This window comes from Marmota flaviventris, chromosome 2, assembly GCF_047511675.1.
Source record: "Marmota flaviventris isolate mMarFla1 chromosome 2, mMarFla1.hap1, whole genome shotgun sequence".
In the NCBI taxonomy this organism is placed as follows: domain Eukaryota; kingdom Metazoa; phylum Chordata; class Mammalia; order Rodentia; family Sciuridae; genus Marmota; species Marmota flaviventris.
Genome location: NC_092499.1, coordinates 129,099,106 through 129,114,529, shown reverse-complemented (window position 1 = coordinate 129,114,529; position 15,424 = coordinate 129,099,106).

Sequence of the window (15,424 nt, the reverse complement as noted above, 5' to 3'; positions counted from 1 at the left end):
GGGTTTGGGTTAGGTTATGGTTAAAATTTATTTTAGTGTTAACTTTAGGGTTATGGTCAGGGTGAGGTTAAGGTTAGTGTTAGGTTTTTGGTTAGTTTTAGAGTTACTGTTAGTTTTAGGGTTAGGGTTAGTGTTCGTGTTATGGTTAGGGTTAGTTTTAGAGTTAGGATTAGATATAGCGTTAGGGTTAGGGTTAGAGTTGGTGTGAGACTTAGAGTTAGTGTTAGGATTAGTTTTAGGTTTAGGGTTAGGGTTAGGTTTAGTGGTAGAGATAGGGTTAGCTATTGCATGTAGGGTTAGGGTTAGCATTAGGGTTAGCATTATGGTTAGGATTAGGGTTACGGTTAGGGTTAATGTTATATTTAGAGTTTGTATTGTGTTTAGAATTATGGTTAGGATTAAAGATTCGGTTAGGATAGGGTTAGGTTTAGGTTTAGTGTTAAGATTAATGTTAGATTTAGTGTTAGGGTTAGGATTAGAGATATGATTAGGGTTAGGGTTAGGGTTAGGATTACTGTTAAGTTTAGGGTTAGTGTTAGGTTTAGTGTTAGGGTTCTTGTTAGGTTTAGGGTTAGTGATAGGATTAAAATTGCTGGTAGAATTAGTGTAAGTTTAGGGTTAGGGTTGGGATAGTGTTAGGGTTAGTGTTAGGGTTTGGGTTTGGGTTAGGTTTAGGTAATGTTTAGTGTTGGGGTTAGGTTAGAATAAGGAATATTGTTTGGTTTAGGGTTTGTCTTAAGGTTAGCCTTAGGTTAGTGTTAGGGGTAGAGTGATGGTTAAGGTTTGACTTAGGTTTAGGGTTAGGGTTATGTGTAGTGTTAGTGTTTTGGTTAGGGTTAGTGTTTAGGATTAGGGTTAGTGTTAGTGTTAGATTTCATGTTATGTTTATCGTTAAGATTAGTGTTAGCATTAATGTTAGGGTTAGTTTTAATGTTAAGTTTAGTATTAGGTATAGGTTTGGGGTTAGTGATAGGCTTAGGGTTAGGGTTACTGTTAGAGTAATAGTTAGGGTTAGGGTTAGGGTTAGTTTTAGGCTTAGGGTTAGGTTTAAGAATAGTGTTATGGTTTGTGTTAGGGTTAGGGGTATGGTTTTTGTTAGGGTTAGGGTTAGAGTTATGTCTTGTTTTATGGTTAGGTTAAGGGTTACAGTTGGATTATCGTTAGAGTTAGGGTTATGGTTAGGGTTTTTTTTAGGATTAAGGGTATTGTCAGTGTGCGTTTTAGGGTTAGGTTTAGACTTAATTTTAGGGTTAAATTAGGGTTAGGTTTAGAGTTATTGTTAGTGTTTGGTGTAGGGTTAGGGTTAGTGATAGGTTAAGGACTTTGTTTAGGGTTAATGTTGGGTTTAGGGTTAGGTTCAGTGTAAGGGTTAGTGTTAAGTTTAGGGTTGATATTAGGTAAGTGTGAGGGTTTGGGTTATGTTAGGGTTAGGATTATGGTTTATTTGAGGGTTTGTGTTAGGTTTATGGTTAAGATTAGGGATAAGGTTTAGGTTAGGGTTAGGGTTATGGTTAAAGTTAGGGTTAGTTTCGTGTTTTGTTTAGGGTTAGTGTTAGCTTTAAGGTTTGGTTAGGGTTAGGGTTAGTGTTTAAGTTAGGTTACGGTTAGGGTTAGTATAGTGTTTGGTTTAGGGTTAGATATAAGATTAGTGTTAGTGTTAGGGTTAGGGTTAGAGTTAGGGTTATGCTTATTGTAATGTTTAGGTTAGGGTTTGGGTTGCGGTTAGATTAAGTTAAGGGTGAGATTTACGGTTAGGTTTAGTGTTCGTGTTAGGTTTCATTTTAGGGTTAGGTTAGGTTAGGTTTAGGGTTAGGTTTGGGTTTGTTTTAGGGTAGGGTTAAGGTTAGTGTTAGGTTTAGGTTTAGAGTTTAGAGTTATGGTAAAAGTGAGTGACATGGTTAGGGTTAACGTTAGGTTTAGGGTTAGGTGTTGGGTTAGGGTTAGTGTAGGGGTTTAGGTTTAGGTTTAGGGTTAGGATTAGGGTTAGGGTTAAGGTTAGTGTTTTGTAGGGTTAGGGTTAGATTTCATGTTAGGGTTAAAGTTAGGGTTAGTGTTAGTTTTAGGGTTAGGGTTTGTGTTAGTATTAGTGTTAGTGTTTGGGTTAGGTTAAGGGTTAGGTGTAGTGTGAATTTAGGATTAGGTTTAGGGTTCAGTTAGGGTTATGGTTATGGTTAAGTTTACAGATTATTTTACGTTTAGTGTTAGGGTTAGGATTAAATTACAGTGGTGGTTAGGGTTAGGGTTAGAAATAGTGTTAGGGTTAGGTTTAGGGATAGTGTTAGTGTTAGGGTCAGCATTAGCGTAAGGTTTAGGTTTAGGTTTAGCATTATAATTCGAGTTAGTTTTATGGTTAGGGTTAGGGTGAGTGTTAGAGTTAGGGTTAGGGTTAGTCTTAGGATTAGGGTTAAGTTAAGGTTAGGGTTAGGGTTAGTGTTACTCTTAGGTTTTGTGTTAGGTTTGGGTTTAGGGTTCTTGTTAAAAATAGGGTTGGGGATAGATTTAGGTTAGGGTTAAGGTTTGGCTTAGGGTTTGTTTTAGGGTTAGAGTTAGTGTAGTGTTAGGTTTAGATTTAGGGTTAGTGTTAGGGTTACAGGTACAGTTACAGTTAGGGTAAGTGTTGGTGTTTGCTTTAGCATTATTATTAGGTTTAGCATTAGAGTTAGGGTTAGGGTTATGATTAGTGTCAGGTTTAGAGTTAATTTTAGTTTTAATGTAAGGGTTAAGGTTAGGGATAGTGTTAGGGTTGGATTAGTGTTAGATTTAGGGTTAGAGTTCGCTTTATGTTTCGGGTTAGTGTTGATGTTATTGTTAGGGTTAGGGTTACTGTCAGTGTTAGGTAAAGGTTAGGGTTAGGGTTAGTGTTATCGTTAGGATTAGGTTTAGGTTTAGAGTTAGGATTATGGTTAGTGTTAGGTTTCGGGTTAGGGTTAGGGTTAGTGCTAGGGTTAGGTTTATGGTAAGGGTTAGGGTTAAGTTAGAGTTCATGTTAGATTTAGAGTTAGGTTTAGTTTGTGGTTTAGGTTTAGGGTTAGGGTTGGTGTACTTATAGGGTTAGAGTTAGTGTTTGGGTAAGGTTTACATTTAGTGTTATGGTTAGAGTTAGGGTTAGGTTTAAAATTAGGGTTAGTGTTAGGGTTAGGGTAACTTTAATGTTAGAGTTATGGTTTGGTTTAGGGATTGTGTTATGTTTATGGTTAGGTTAGGATTAGGGTTAGGGTTAGGGTGAGTGTTAGGGTTAGGGTTAGGGTTAGTGTTAGGTTTAGGGTTAATTTAAGTTTAGGGTTAGGTTTAGAGTTATGGTTAGATTTAGTGTTACTGTTAGGTTTGGGTTAGGGTTAGTGTTAGGTTTAGGGTTAAGTTAAAGTTTAGGGTTAGGTTTAGGGTTATGATTAGATTTAGTGTTACTGTTAGGCTTGGGTTATGGTGACTGTTATGCTTACGGTTAGGGTTAGTGTTAAGGTTAGTGTTAGGTTTATATTTAGTGTTATGGTTAGGGTTAGTGTTATGATTAGGATTAGGGTTAGAGTTTTGTTTAGGGTTAAAGTTAGGTTATGGTTAGGTTATGGTTATGGTTATGGTTAGGGTTAGTGTTAGGTTTTGGGGTAGGGTTTATTTTAGGGATAGGGTTAGCATTATGTTCACTTACGGTTAGGGTTATGCTTGTGGTTCATGTTAGGGTTAGTGTTAGCATTACGGTTAATATTAGGGTTAGAGTTAGTGTTAAGTTTATGGTTAGTATTAGGTTTGGGGTAAGTGTTAGGGTTAGAGTTGGGGTTATTGTTAGTTTTTGCTTAGGTTTAAGGTAAGGTTTAGTGTTAGGTATATATTTGTAATTACAGTTATATTTCTGTTAGGGTTTGGGTTATGTTGAGTGTTAGGTTTAGAGTTAGGATTAGGGTTAAGTTTAGTGTTGGGTTTAGGGTTAGTGTTATGATTAGGGGTACAGTTATGATTAGTATTAGGGTTAGCTTTAGGTTTAGGGTTAGGGTTAGGTTAGGATTAGGGTTAGGTTTTGGGTTAGTGTTAGGTTTAGGGTTAGAGTTGGGGTTAGGGTTTGTGTTAGGTTTAGTGTTAGGGTTAAGTTTACTTAGGGATAAGGTGAGAGATAGGATTCATGTTAGGTTTAGGGTCAGGGTTAGTGTTGTTTAAATTTAGGTTTAGGGTTAGGGTTAGTGTTAGGGTTAGGGTTAGGAATAGGTTTAGCATTAGGGTTAGGGTTAAGTTTCTGGTTAGTTTTAGCATTAGTGTTAGGTTTACGGTTATCATTAGTGTTAAGGTTAGTATTAGGTTTTGTGTTAGGATTAGGTAAGGGTTAGTGTTAGTGTTAGGTTTAGGTTTAATGTTGGGCTTAGTGTTAGTGTTAGGGTTAGGGTTAGAAATAGTGTTAGGTTTAGGGGTAGGTTTAGAGATAGTGTTAGTGTTATGTTAAGATTAGGGTTAGTGTTATGTTTAGGGTTAGTGTTAGGGTTATGTTTAGTTTTAATGTAAGGGTTAGGGTTAGGGTTAAGGTTTGAGTTAGTGTTAGTGTTAGGGTTAGGGTTGGCTTAGGGTTAGTATTAGTGTTAGGTTAAGTTTAGAGTTACCATTAGGGTTAGGTTCAGATTTTGTGTCAGGGTTAGGTTTAGTGTTAGTATTATGGGTAGTATTATGTTAAAAGTTACTGTTAGGTTTAGGGTTACTAGGATTAAGTTTAGGTTTGAGTTTAGTGTTAGGGTTACGTTTAGGTTTAAGGTTAGTGTTAGGGATAAGTTTAGTGTTAGGGTTAGGGTTAGTGTTAGGGTTAGGGTTAGTGTTAGGGTTAGGGTTTGTGTTAAGATTAGGTTTAGTTTTAGTGTTAGGGTTATTGTTAGTTTATGGTTAGGGTTAGTGTTACATTTAGGGTTATTGTTATGGTTAGGATAAGTGTTTGGGGTAGTCTTTGAGTTTGGTTTAGGTGTAGAGTTAGAATTAGGGTTAGGGTTAGTGTTAGGCTTAGGGTGAGTGTTAAGGTAGAGTTAGATTTAGGATTAGAGTTAGTGTTAGGGTTGGGGTTAGGATTAGGTTTTGTGTTTGGGTTAGGTTTAGGGTTAGGGTTAGAGTCATTGTTAGTGTTTAGGTTAAGTTTAGTTTTAGGTTTAGGTTTAGGGTTAGGGATAGTTTTATAGCTAGGGTTGTTATTGGGCTCAGAGTCAGGGTCTGGGTTTGTTTAGGTTGAGGTTTAGGGTTAGGGCTCAAATTAATTTTAGGGTTAGATTTAGGGTTAGGGTAATGGATATGGTTAGGTATAGGGTTCAGTTTAGGTTTAAGGTAATGGATCGACTTAAGGTAAGCATTAGGATTTGAGTTAGGGTTAAGCTAATGGATAGGATTAGAGCTAGAGTTAGGGTTAGGTTTAGGGTTAGGATTAAGGCTAGGGTTAGGATTAGATTTAGGGTTAGGGTTAGGGTTAATGCTAGTTTTAGGGCTGGGATTAGAGTTAAGTTTTAGATTAGCTTAGGGCTAGGGTTAGAGCCACAGCTAATGTAAGAACTAGGGTTATGATTAGAGCTAGTTTTATGAATAGGGTTAGGGCTAGGTCTAGTATTATTGTTAGATTAAGCTTTAGGGTGATGATTTGAGATGGATTTATTGTTTGGATCAGAGTCAGGGTCAGTGTTAGTTTTAGGGTTAATAATAACTCTCGAATTAGAGATAGGGTTAAGGCTAGGTGTGCAGTTAGGTTTGGTGTTAAGGTTAGGGCAAGAATTAGGACTAGGCCTCATGTCAGGAATAGGGTTATAGTTAGGTTATGATTAGCGTTAGGGCTAAGCTCAATTTTGTTTTAGGTCTAGGGCTTGGGTTAGGGCTAGTTTTAGGATTAGCGGTAGTGTTTGGGCTAGTGGTATGGTGAGGTTTAGGCTTAGGGTTAAGGTTAGATATAGAGTTATGGTTAGATCTAGGGTTAGGGCTAGGGTTAGGGCTAAGGTTAGGGCTAGTGTTAGGGTTATGGTAACAGATAAGGTTAGTACTAGAAATAGGCCTAGATTGAGAGTTAGAGTTAGTCTTATGACTAGGGTTAAAGTTAGGGTTACATTTAGCAATCAATTAGGGCTAGGATTGGAGCTAGGATTAGTGTTAGGGTTAGGCCTAGGATTATGGCTTGGGTTAATGTTAGTGATAGTGTTAGGGTTAGGGTTAGAGTTAGGGTTAGGGTTAGGGTTAGGGTTAGGGAAAGGGATGTGTTTATACCTAGGTTCAGAACTAAGGCAAGGGTTGAAATTAGGGATTGGGCTAGTGTTAGAATTCAGGTTAAATTTACGGCTAGGTTTAGGACAAGGTTGAGTTCTAGGGTTTGTGTTAGGTTTAGGGAAGAATTAGGTGGAGGGCTAATGTCAGTTCTAGGGTTAGGTTAGGGATACTGTTAGGGTTAGTTTTATGGCTAGTTCTAGTGTAAGGGTTAGGTTTAGGGCTAGTATCAGGTTTAGAGCTAGGTGTATTATTAGAGTCAGTGTCTTGTTTAGAGTTTGGTTTGGGTTATGTTTTAGGCTTAGGGCTCAAATTAGCATTATGGTTAGGGTTAGGGTTAGAGTAATTGATAGGTTTAGCTTTAGTGTTCCAGGTTAGGTTTAGGTAATGGATAGAGTTTGTGTTAGCAATAGGTTTAGAGTTAGGCCTAGGGTTAGCATTTGGGTTAGGCTTATGTTTATGTTAATGGATAGGTGTAGGGCTATGTTTATGGTTAGGATTATGAGAAGATTTAAGTTTAGGAATAGGTTTAGACCTAGGGTTAGTCTTAGGGTTAGGTTTAGGGTACGTGTTAGGGTTTGAGCTATGCTTAGTGCTAGGGCAAGTGTTAGGGTTAGTGTCAAGTATAGGTTTAGGATTAATGTTAAGTTTAGGGCTAGGGTCAGCATTAGGTTTAGGGTTATGCTTAGGGTAATGGATAGAGTTAGAGGTAGAGTTTGGCCTTGGTTATGGTTAGGATTAGGGCTAGGATTAGGGTACGTGTTAGGGTTAGGTCTAGTGTTATATTTATGGTAAGGTTTAATGTTTGAGCTAGGGTTAGGGCTAAGGTGAGAATTAGGGTTAGGGTTAGGTCTAGGGTTAGGGTTAGGGTTACACTTATGTCTAGGGTCAGTGCTAGGATTTGGGCTAAATTTTGGGTGAGGTTTAGGGCTAGCATTAAGACTATGGGTAATGTAAGTGTTAGAGTTAGGGTTATTGTTATGTCTAGTATTAGGGTTATGGCTAGATTTTGGGTTAGCATAAATTATAGAGCTAGCATTTTTTTTTAGGAGAAGGGTCTTTGTTTGCGTTAGGGTTAGGTTTATTGTTGAGGCTACCATTAGAGCTAGTGTAGGGTTGGTATTTGAGTTAGGTTAAGGGTTATTGTTAGGGCTAGGGCTAGGTTTTTGTTTGGGGCTAATGCTAGAGATATAGCTAGATTTAAGATTAGGCTTTTGTCTACGTCAAGTGTTAAGGTTAGGTTTAGGTATAGAGTTATCCCTAGGGCTAGTGTTAGGGTTAGTTTTAGGGCTAGTGTCAGCTTTAATCTAGGATTACAGTTAGGGTCAGAATAAGGGTCAGTGTTAGGGTTAGGGTTTGGGTTAGGGTTTGAGCTAAATGAGGGCTAGGGTTAGGATTAGTATTAGAGTTATGGTTTGGGGTAGGCTAAGGATTAGGGTTAGGATTAGTGTAGAATTAGGTTGAGTGTTTGGCTTAGGGTAAGGGATAAGTTTAGAGCTAGGTTTAGGGCTAGTTTTAGGGTTAGAGACAGGGCTAGGCTTAAGGTTAGGCTTAGGTTTAATGCTAGGTTTAGTTCTCAGATTAGGGCTAGGTTTTCTGTTATTGCAGGGCTAGGGCTAATGTAAGAACTGGCATTACAACAAGAGTTAGTTTTAGAGTTAGACTTAGGGCTAGGTATAGTTTCAGTTTAGGTTTAGGGTTAAGGTAATGTTTAGAGCTAGGGTTAATAATAGGGTGTGATTCAGGGTCAGGGCAAGTTCTAGAGTTAGGTTTAAAACTCAAATTAGGGCTAGGTTAGGGCTAGGTATAAGCTAAGAGATTTTTAGGTTAAGGATTAGGGTTAAACCTATGACTTGTTATTTATTTTATTTTATTTTTTTTTTGAGTGGTAGGGCTAGGGTTAGGGCTAGTTTTTTCAATTAGCATTAGGGTTAGGGCTAGTGTCAGGGTGAGGTTTATGCTTAGATTAGGGTTTGCTTTACAGTTAGGTTTAGGTCTTTGATTAGAGCTAGGGTGATCTTTGCGCTAGTGTTTGGGCTAGGATTAGGGCTAGGGTTTGGTTTATGGTAAGGGATAGGCTTACAACTAGGGGTTAGTGCTAGGGTCAGATTTAGGGGTAAGGTTAGGGTGAGGGTCAAATTAGTTCTAGGATTAGTGCTAGGGTTAGTGTTAGGGCTAGGCATAGGTTTATGGCTAGCTTTAGGGTTAAGATTAGGGTAAGGTACGATGATATAACTAGGTTTAGGGCGAGGATAAATATAGGGTTAGGGCTAGGGTTAGGGTTAGGATGGGGATTAAGCCTCAGTTTAGGTCAAGGATTAGGGCTAGGATTATGGCTAGGTTTTGTGTTAGGTTTAGGGCTATGATTAGGGGTTGGGTAATGTCAAGTGTTAGGGTTTGAGCTATGGTTAGGGCTAGGGCAAGTGTTAGGGTTAGTGTCAGGAATAGGTATAGAATTATTGTTAAGTTTAGAGCTAGGGTTAGCATTACAGTTAGGGTTATGTTTAGGGTAATTAATGAGTTAGAGGTAGGGTTTGGCCTTGGTTATGGTTAGGATTAGGGCTAGGATTAGGGTTAGGGTTAGGTCTAGGGTTATGTTCATGGTAAGGGTTAGTATTTGAGCTAGGTTTAGGGATACAGCAAGAGTTAGGCTTAGAGTTAGGTCTAGGGTTAGGGTTACACTTAGGGCTAGGGTCCGGGTTAGGATTAGGGCTAAATTTTTGGTGAGGTTTAGGGCTAGCATTAAAGCTATGGGTAATGTAAGAGTTAGGGTTAGAGTTATTGTTATGTCTAGTGTTAGGGTTATGCCTGATTTTGGATTAGCATAAATTTTAGAGATAGGTTTTTTTTTTTTTTTTTTTTTTTTAGGAGAAGGGTCTTTGTTTTCGTTAGGGTTAGGTTTATTGTTGGGGCCACAATTAGAGCTAGTGTAGGGTTAGTTTTTGGGTTAGATTAAGCGTTATTTTTAGGGCTAAGGCTAGGTTTTTGTTTGGGGCTAGTGCTAGAGATATAGCTAGATTTAGGATTAGGCTTTTGTCTAGGTCAAATTTTAAAGTTAGGTTTAGGTATAGGTTTACCCGTAGGGTTATTGTTAGGGTTAGGTTTAGGGTTAGTGTAAGGTTTAAACCTAGGATTAGAGTTAGGGTCAGAATAAGGGTCAGGGTTAGGGTTGGGGTATATGTTAGGGTTAGAGCTAGAATGAGGGCTAGGGTTAGGATTAGTATTAGAATTATGGTTTGGGGTAGGCTAAGTATTAGGGTTAGCACTAGGGTATCATCAGGTTGAGGGTTTGGCTTAGGGTAATGGATAAGTTAAGAGCTAGGTTTAGGGCTATTGTTAGGGTTAGGGACAGGGCTAATCTTAAGGTTAGGTTTAGGTATAATGCTAGGTTTAGGTCTTGGATTAGGGTTAGGTTTTCTCTTATTACAGGGCTATGGCTAATGTAAGAACTGGCATTACGACTAAGGCTAGTTTTAGAGTTAGTTAGGGCTAGGTCTAGTGTTCGGTTTAGGTTTAGGGTTAGGGTGATGTTTAGAGCTAGGGTTAGTGATAGGGTGTGATTCAGGGTCAGGGTAAGTTCTAGAGTTAGGGTTAAAACTCGAATTAGGGCTAGGTTAGGGCTAGGTATAAGCTTAGGGTTTGGTTCAGGTTAAGGCTTAGGGTCAAGCGTGTGACTCGGTTTTGTTTGAGTGCTGGGGCTAGGTTTAGGGCTAGTTTTTGAATTAGCATTAGGGTTAGCGCTAGTGTTAGGGTGAGGTTTAGGCTTAGGTTTAGGTTTGCTTTAGAGTTAGGCTTAGGTCTAGGTTTAAAGCAAGGGTGAACTTTGGGCTAGTTTTGGGGCTAGGTTTAGGGCTAGGTTTTAAGTTATGATAAGGGATAGGTTTAAAACTATGGTTAGTGCTAAGGTAAGATTTAGGGGTAGGGTAAGGTTGAGGGTTAAATTAGATCTGGGATTAGTTCTAGCGTTAGTGTTAGGGCTAGGCCTAGGTTTATGGCTAGGTTTAGGGTTAGGATTAGTGTAAGGTATGATGTTATCGTTAGGTTTAGGGCGAGGATCAACATTCGGTTAGGGCAAGGGTTAGGGTTAGGATGAGGATTAAGCCTAGGTTTAGTGCTAGGATTAGGCCTAGGTTTAGGGCTAAGAATACGAAAAGTTTTTGTGTAAGGGTTAGGGATATGATTAGGGGTTAGGGTAATGTCAAGTGTAGGTTTATGGTTAGGGTTTGGTTTGGTTTAGATTTATGGATAGTTCTAGTGTAAGGGTTAAGTTGAGGGTTAGGGTAAGTTTTCGAGATAGGGTTATTATTGGGGTCACAGTAAGTTTAAGGTTTGGGTTAGTTTAAGGGTTAAGGTCAGGGTTCTCATTAGCGTTAAGGTTAGGGTTAAGGTTAGGGTAATGTTTATTGTTAGGTTTAGTATTCAGGTTAGGTTTATGTTAATGGATAAAATTAGGGTTAGAGATAGGGTTAGGTTTATCCTAGAGTTAGCATTAGGGTTAGGGTTATGGTTAGGGTAATGGATATGGTTAGAACTAGGGTTACAGCTAGAATTATGGTTAGGATTAAGGCTAGGGTTAAGTTTAGAGTTAGGGCAAGTTTTAGTGTTAGTGTTAGGTTTAGGGTAATGTTTAGGGCTATGGTTAAGGTTAGGGTTAAAACGAGGTGTAGGGCTCGGATTAAGGATAGGTTTTGGGTTAGGTTAGGGGTAGGATTAGGACTATGGCTAATGTAACAACTAGAGTTATAATTTGGGCTAATTTTAGGGTTAGGACTAGGTCTACTTTTAGGGTTAGGTATACTTTTAGGGTGATGTTAGAGCTAGGGTTTTTGTTAGGGTCAGAATCAGGGTCAAGTTTAATTTTAAGGTTAGGGTAGGACTGGAATTAGGGCTAAAATTAGTCTATGTGTAGGGTTAGGTTTTGGTTTAGGTTAAGGGTTAGGGTTAGGGGTATGGCTTTTTTTTAGGGCTAGGCCTAGTTTAGGGCTAGTTTTAGAATTAGCATTAGTGCTAGTGTTAGTGGTAGTGTGAGATTTAGGCTTAGGGTTAGGGTTAGATTTAGAGTTATGGTTTGATCTAGGTTTAGGGCTAGGTCTAGTGTTAGGGCTAAGGTTAGAGCAAGTTTTAGGTTTATGGTAAGGGATAGGGTTTGATCTAGGAATGGGGCTAGGGCGACAGTTAGATTTAGTCTTAGTGCTAGTGTTAGGGTTAGGGTTAAGGCTAAATTAGGGCTAGGATCAGGTCTAGGATTAGTGTAATGATTAAGTGTAGGCTTAGAGTTAGCATTAGATTTAGGGGAAGGGATGGGGTAAGAGCAAGGTTCAGAACTAGAGCAAGGGATAAAATTAGGGATAGGGTTAGAGTTAGGGTTCGGGTTAGGATCAGGCTAGGTTTATGGTAGGATGAGGGCTTGCATTTGTGTTAGGGTTATGGCAATAATTAGGGCTAGGTATAATATCAGGTCTAGAGTTATGGTTAGAGATAATTTTAGGGTAAGATTAATGGCTAGGTCTAGTGTCAGAGTTAGGTTTTCAGTAAGGTTCAGGTTTAGAGCTAGGGGTTTTTTAATGGTCAGCGTCAGGTTTTGAATTTGGGTTAGGTTTAGGTTTAGGGTTAGGGCTCAAATTAGCATTTGGTTTAGAGTTAGGTTTAGGGTAATAAATAGGGTTAGGTTTCAGCTTCAGGTTAGTTTTAGGGTTCAGTTTAGGTTTAGGCTAATGAATAGGTTTAGAGTTAGGCCTACAGTTAGCATTAGGTTTATGGATATCATTAGTGTAATGGATAGATTTAGAGCTAGGGTTAGGGCTAGGGTTATTTTTAGGATTAGGGCTAGAGTTAGGGTTAGTGTTAGGGTTTAGGCTAGGGTTAGGTTTAGGGTATGAGTTAGGGATTAAGCTAGGGTTAGTGCTAAGTCTGGGGTTAGATATAGGGTTAGGTCTAGAATTAGGGTTAGTATAAGGGTTAGGGCTAGGGTTATCATTAGAGTAAGTGTAGTGGACAGGGTTAGATTTTAGGTTAGGGTTAGGGTAGGTTTAGGTTTAAGAAAAGGATTACTGTTAGGTTTAGCATAACTGTTAGGGTTTGAGCTAGGGTTCGGACTATGGTAAGGGTTAGGTTTATGTTTAGTTCTAGATTTAGGTATTCGGTAAGGTTTAGAGTAAGTTTAGGGTTAGGGTTAAGGTAATGGATGGGACTAGAGCTTGGGTTAAGCCTAGGGTTAAGTTTAGGGTAAGTGCTAGGGTTATGTTTTGGGTGAGGGTTCAGGTTTTATCTAGGATTAGTTTAAGAGTAAGGGTCCAGGATTGAGTAAGTGTTAGGGCTAGGTTGAGTCTTCAGGTGAGAATCAGGTCTAGGGATACAGTTAAGGGTTGGGGTTATGGCTAGTTTTAGTATTAGGTTTAGTATTATGGGTAGGAAAATGGATAGAGTTTGAGCTAGGGTTTGGGCTATGGTTGTGGTTAGGATTAGGGCTAGGATTAGGGTTAGGGTTTGGCCTAATGTTATATTTAGGTTAAGGGTTAGGGTTTGAGCTAGAGTTAGGGATAATACTAAGTAAAGGGTTAGGTTCAGCGGTAGGTCTAGCAATAGGACTATGGTAGGTTTAGGGTTAGTGTTCTGGTTAGGGCTAGGGTTATCGTTAGGGTTAGGATAAGAGCTAGGGTAATGGATATGGTTAGATATAGATTTAGGTTTAGGGTTAGGGTTAGATTTAGTTTTAGGGTTAGTGTGAAGGCTATGGTTATGTTTAGGTTTATTTTACAGGATTCGGTTACAGCTAGAGTTAGGGCTATGGTGAGTGTTAGGTTTAAGGTTAGGTCTAGGGTTGGCTTTCCAGTTATGTTTAGTGTTAGGTTTAGGGTTGCAGCTCGGTTTATCAATAGGGTTTGGATTAGAGTTAAGGTATTGTGTAAGTTTAGAGCTATTTTTCGGGATAGGGTTAAGTTTAGAGTTAGGGTTAGGGTTAGGGTTAGGGTTAGAGTTAGGGATAGATCTAGGTTTATATTTAAGGTAAGAGTTAGGCTTTGAGTAAGTTTTAGGACTAAGGCTAGGGTTAGGGCTAGCATTAGGGCTAGGGTTAGGGTTAGGGTTACACTTAGGGCTAGGTTTAGGCCTAGGTTTAGCTCTAGGTTTTGTGTTAGGTTAAGGCATAGGGTTAGGGTTATGGGTAAAGTAAGAGCTAGGATTATGATTAGAACTAGTTGCAGGGTTAGGGTTATGGCTAGGTCTAGTGTTAGCTGTAGGTTTTCAGTTAGGGTCAGGTTTAGAGATAGCTTAGTGTTAAATGCAAGGTCAGTGTTCAGGCTAGAGTTAGAGTTTAGGTTAAAACCAGAATTAGGACTAGATTAATGTCTAGGCATAGGGTTAGCCATTGTGATAGGTTAAGGGTTATTGTTAGGGCTAGCGTTAGGATTTTGTTTAGGTCTAGGGCTAGAGTTAAGGCTAGATTTAGGATTAGGTTTAGGTCTAGGGCCAGTGGTAGGGCCAGGTTTAGGTGTAAGGTTACTGGTGTTAGGTTTTTGTCTTGGGTTAGGGTCAGGTTTAGACCTAGGGTTAGTGTTATGGTCAGAATAAGGGTAAGGGCTAGGGTAGGGTTTGGGATAGGGTTAAAGCTAGAATGAGGGCTAGGGTTAGCACTATTTATAGGGTTAGAGTTTTGATTAACCTAAAGATTAGGGATAGGTCTATGGTTACATTAGGGTCAGGGTTTTGCTTACAGTTAGGGATAGTTTTAGAGCTAGTGTTAGGGGTAGGGTTAAGGTAAGTTTTAGGTATGATGTTACAGCTAGGTTTAGGGCTAGGTTGAGGGCAAATTAGGGTTAGGGATAGGATTAAGTGTAGAGTTAGCATTAAAGCTAGTGTTAGGCCTAGGAATAGGGCTAAGGATTGTGTTATGATTAGGCTAGCATTAGGACTAGGGCTAATGTCTGTTATAGGGTTATGGTTAGGGATAGTTTTTGGGATAGTTTTATGGCTAGGTATAGTATAAGGGTTAGGATGAGGATTCGGCTCAGGTTTAGAGGGAGGGGTATTATTATTGTCAGATTCAGCATTAGGGTTGGTTTAAATTAAGGTTTAGGATTAGGACTTGAGTTAGCTTTAGGGCTAAGGTTAGACTTAGAGTAATGATATATTTAAGGTTAGGGTTCAGGTAAGGTTTAGGGTAATGGAGAGTTTAGGGTTAGGGATAGTTCTAGGGTCAGGCTGAGGGTTTGCATTAGGGTTAGGGTAATGGACATGGTTAGATCTAGGGTTAGGTTAGGGTTAGGGTTAGGGTTATGGTTTTGGCTAGGGTTAGGGTTATTTTTAGGGTTAGTGCAAGGATTAAAGTTAGGGTTAGATTTAGGTAAGGGTTAGGGCTAGGTTTAGGGTTAAAGTTAGGGTTAAATCTATGGTCTGATCTCTGCTTAGGGCTAGGTTCTGGGTTATGTTAGACTCTTTTTAGGGACATGACTAATGTAAGAACTAGGGTTACAATTAGGCCTAGTTTTAGAGTTACATTTAGGGCTAAGTCTAGTTTTAAAATTAGGTTTAGGTTTAGGGTGATGTTTTGAACTAAGGTAAGTGTTAGGGTCAGAGTCAGGGTCAGAGTTCATTTTAGTGTTAGGGGTAGTACTCAAATTAGGGGTTGGCTTGGGCGAGATATAGAGTTAGGTTTTGGTTTAGGTTAAGGGTTAGGGTTAGTTCTATATCTCGGTTTTGTTTTAGGGCTAGGGCTAAAGTTAAGGGTAGCTTTGTGAGTAGCATTAATTTTATTGCTAGTGATAAGATGAGTTTAGGCTTAGAGGTAAATTTAGAGTTATGATTAATTCTAGGGTTAGGGCTATGGCTAGGTTTATAGCTAAGTTTAGAGCTAGTGTTCAGGTTATGGTAAAGGAGAGGGATAGAACTAGAAATAGGGCTAGGTCAAGAGTTAGAGTTAGTATTGGGGCTAGGTTTAGGGTTAGGGTTAGGGATAAATTAGGTCTAGGAATAGGTCTAGTGTTGGTGTTAGGATTAGGCCTAGGATTAGGGCTATGTTTATTGTTAGGTTTAGGGTTAGTTTTGGGAAAAAGGATGAATGTTTGATATCCACCTCCATTTCAATTTACCCACAGGGGTCAAAAGGAAGATAAACATTAAAATACAAAGTGTTCATGATAGTGAACCATTGAATTGAGAAGAGCATACCTTGGGAGAATACTAAGGCTAGATTAAAGATGACTCCTGCCCAATATCAAAGATT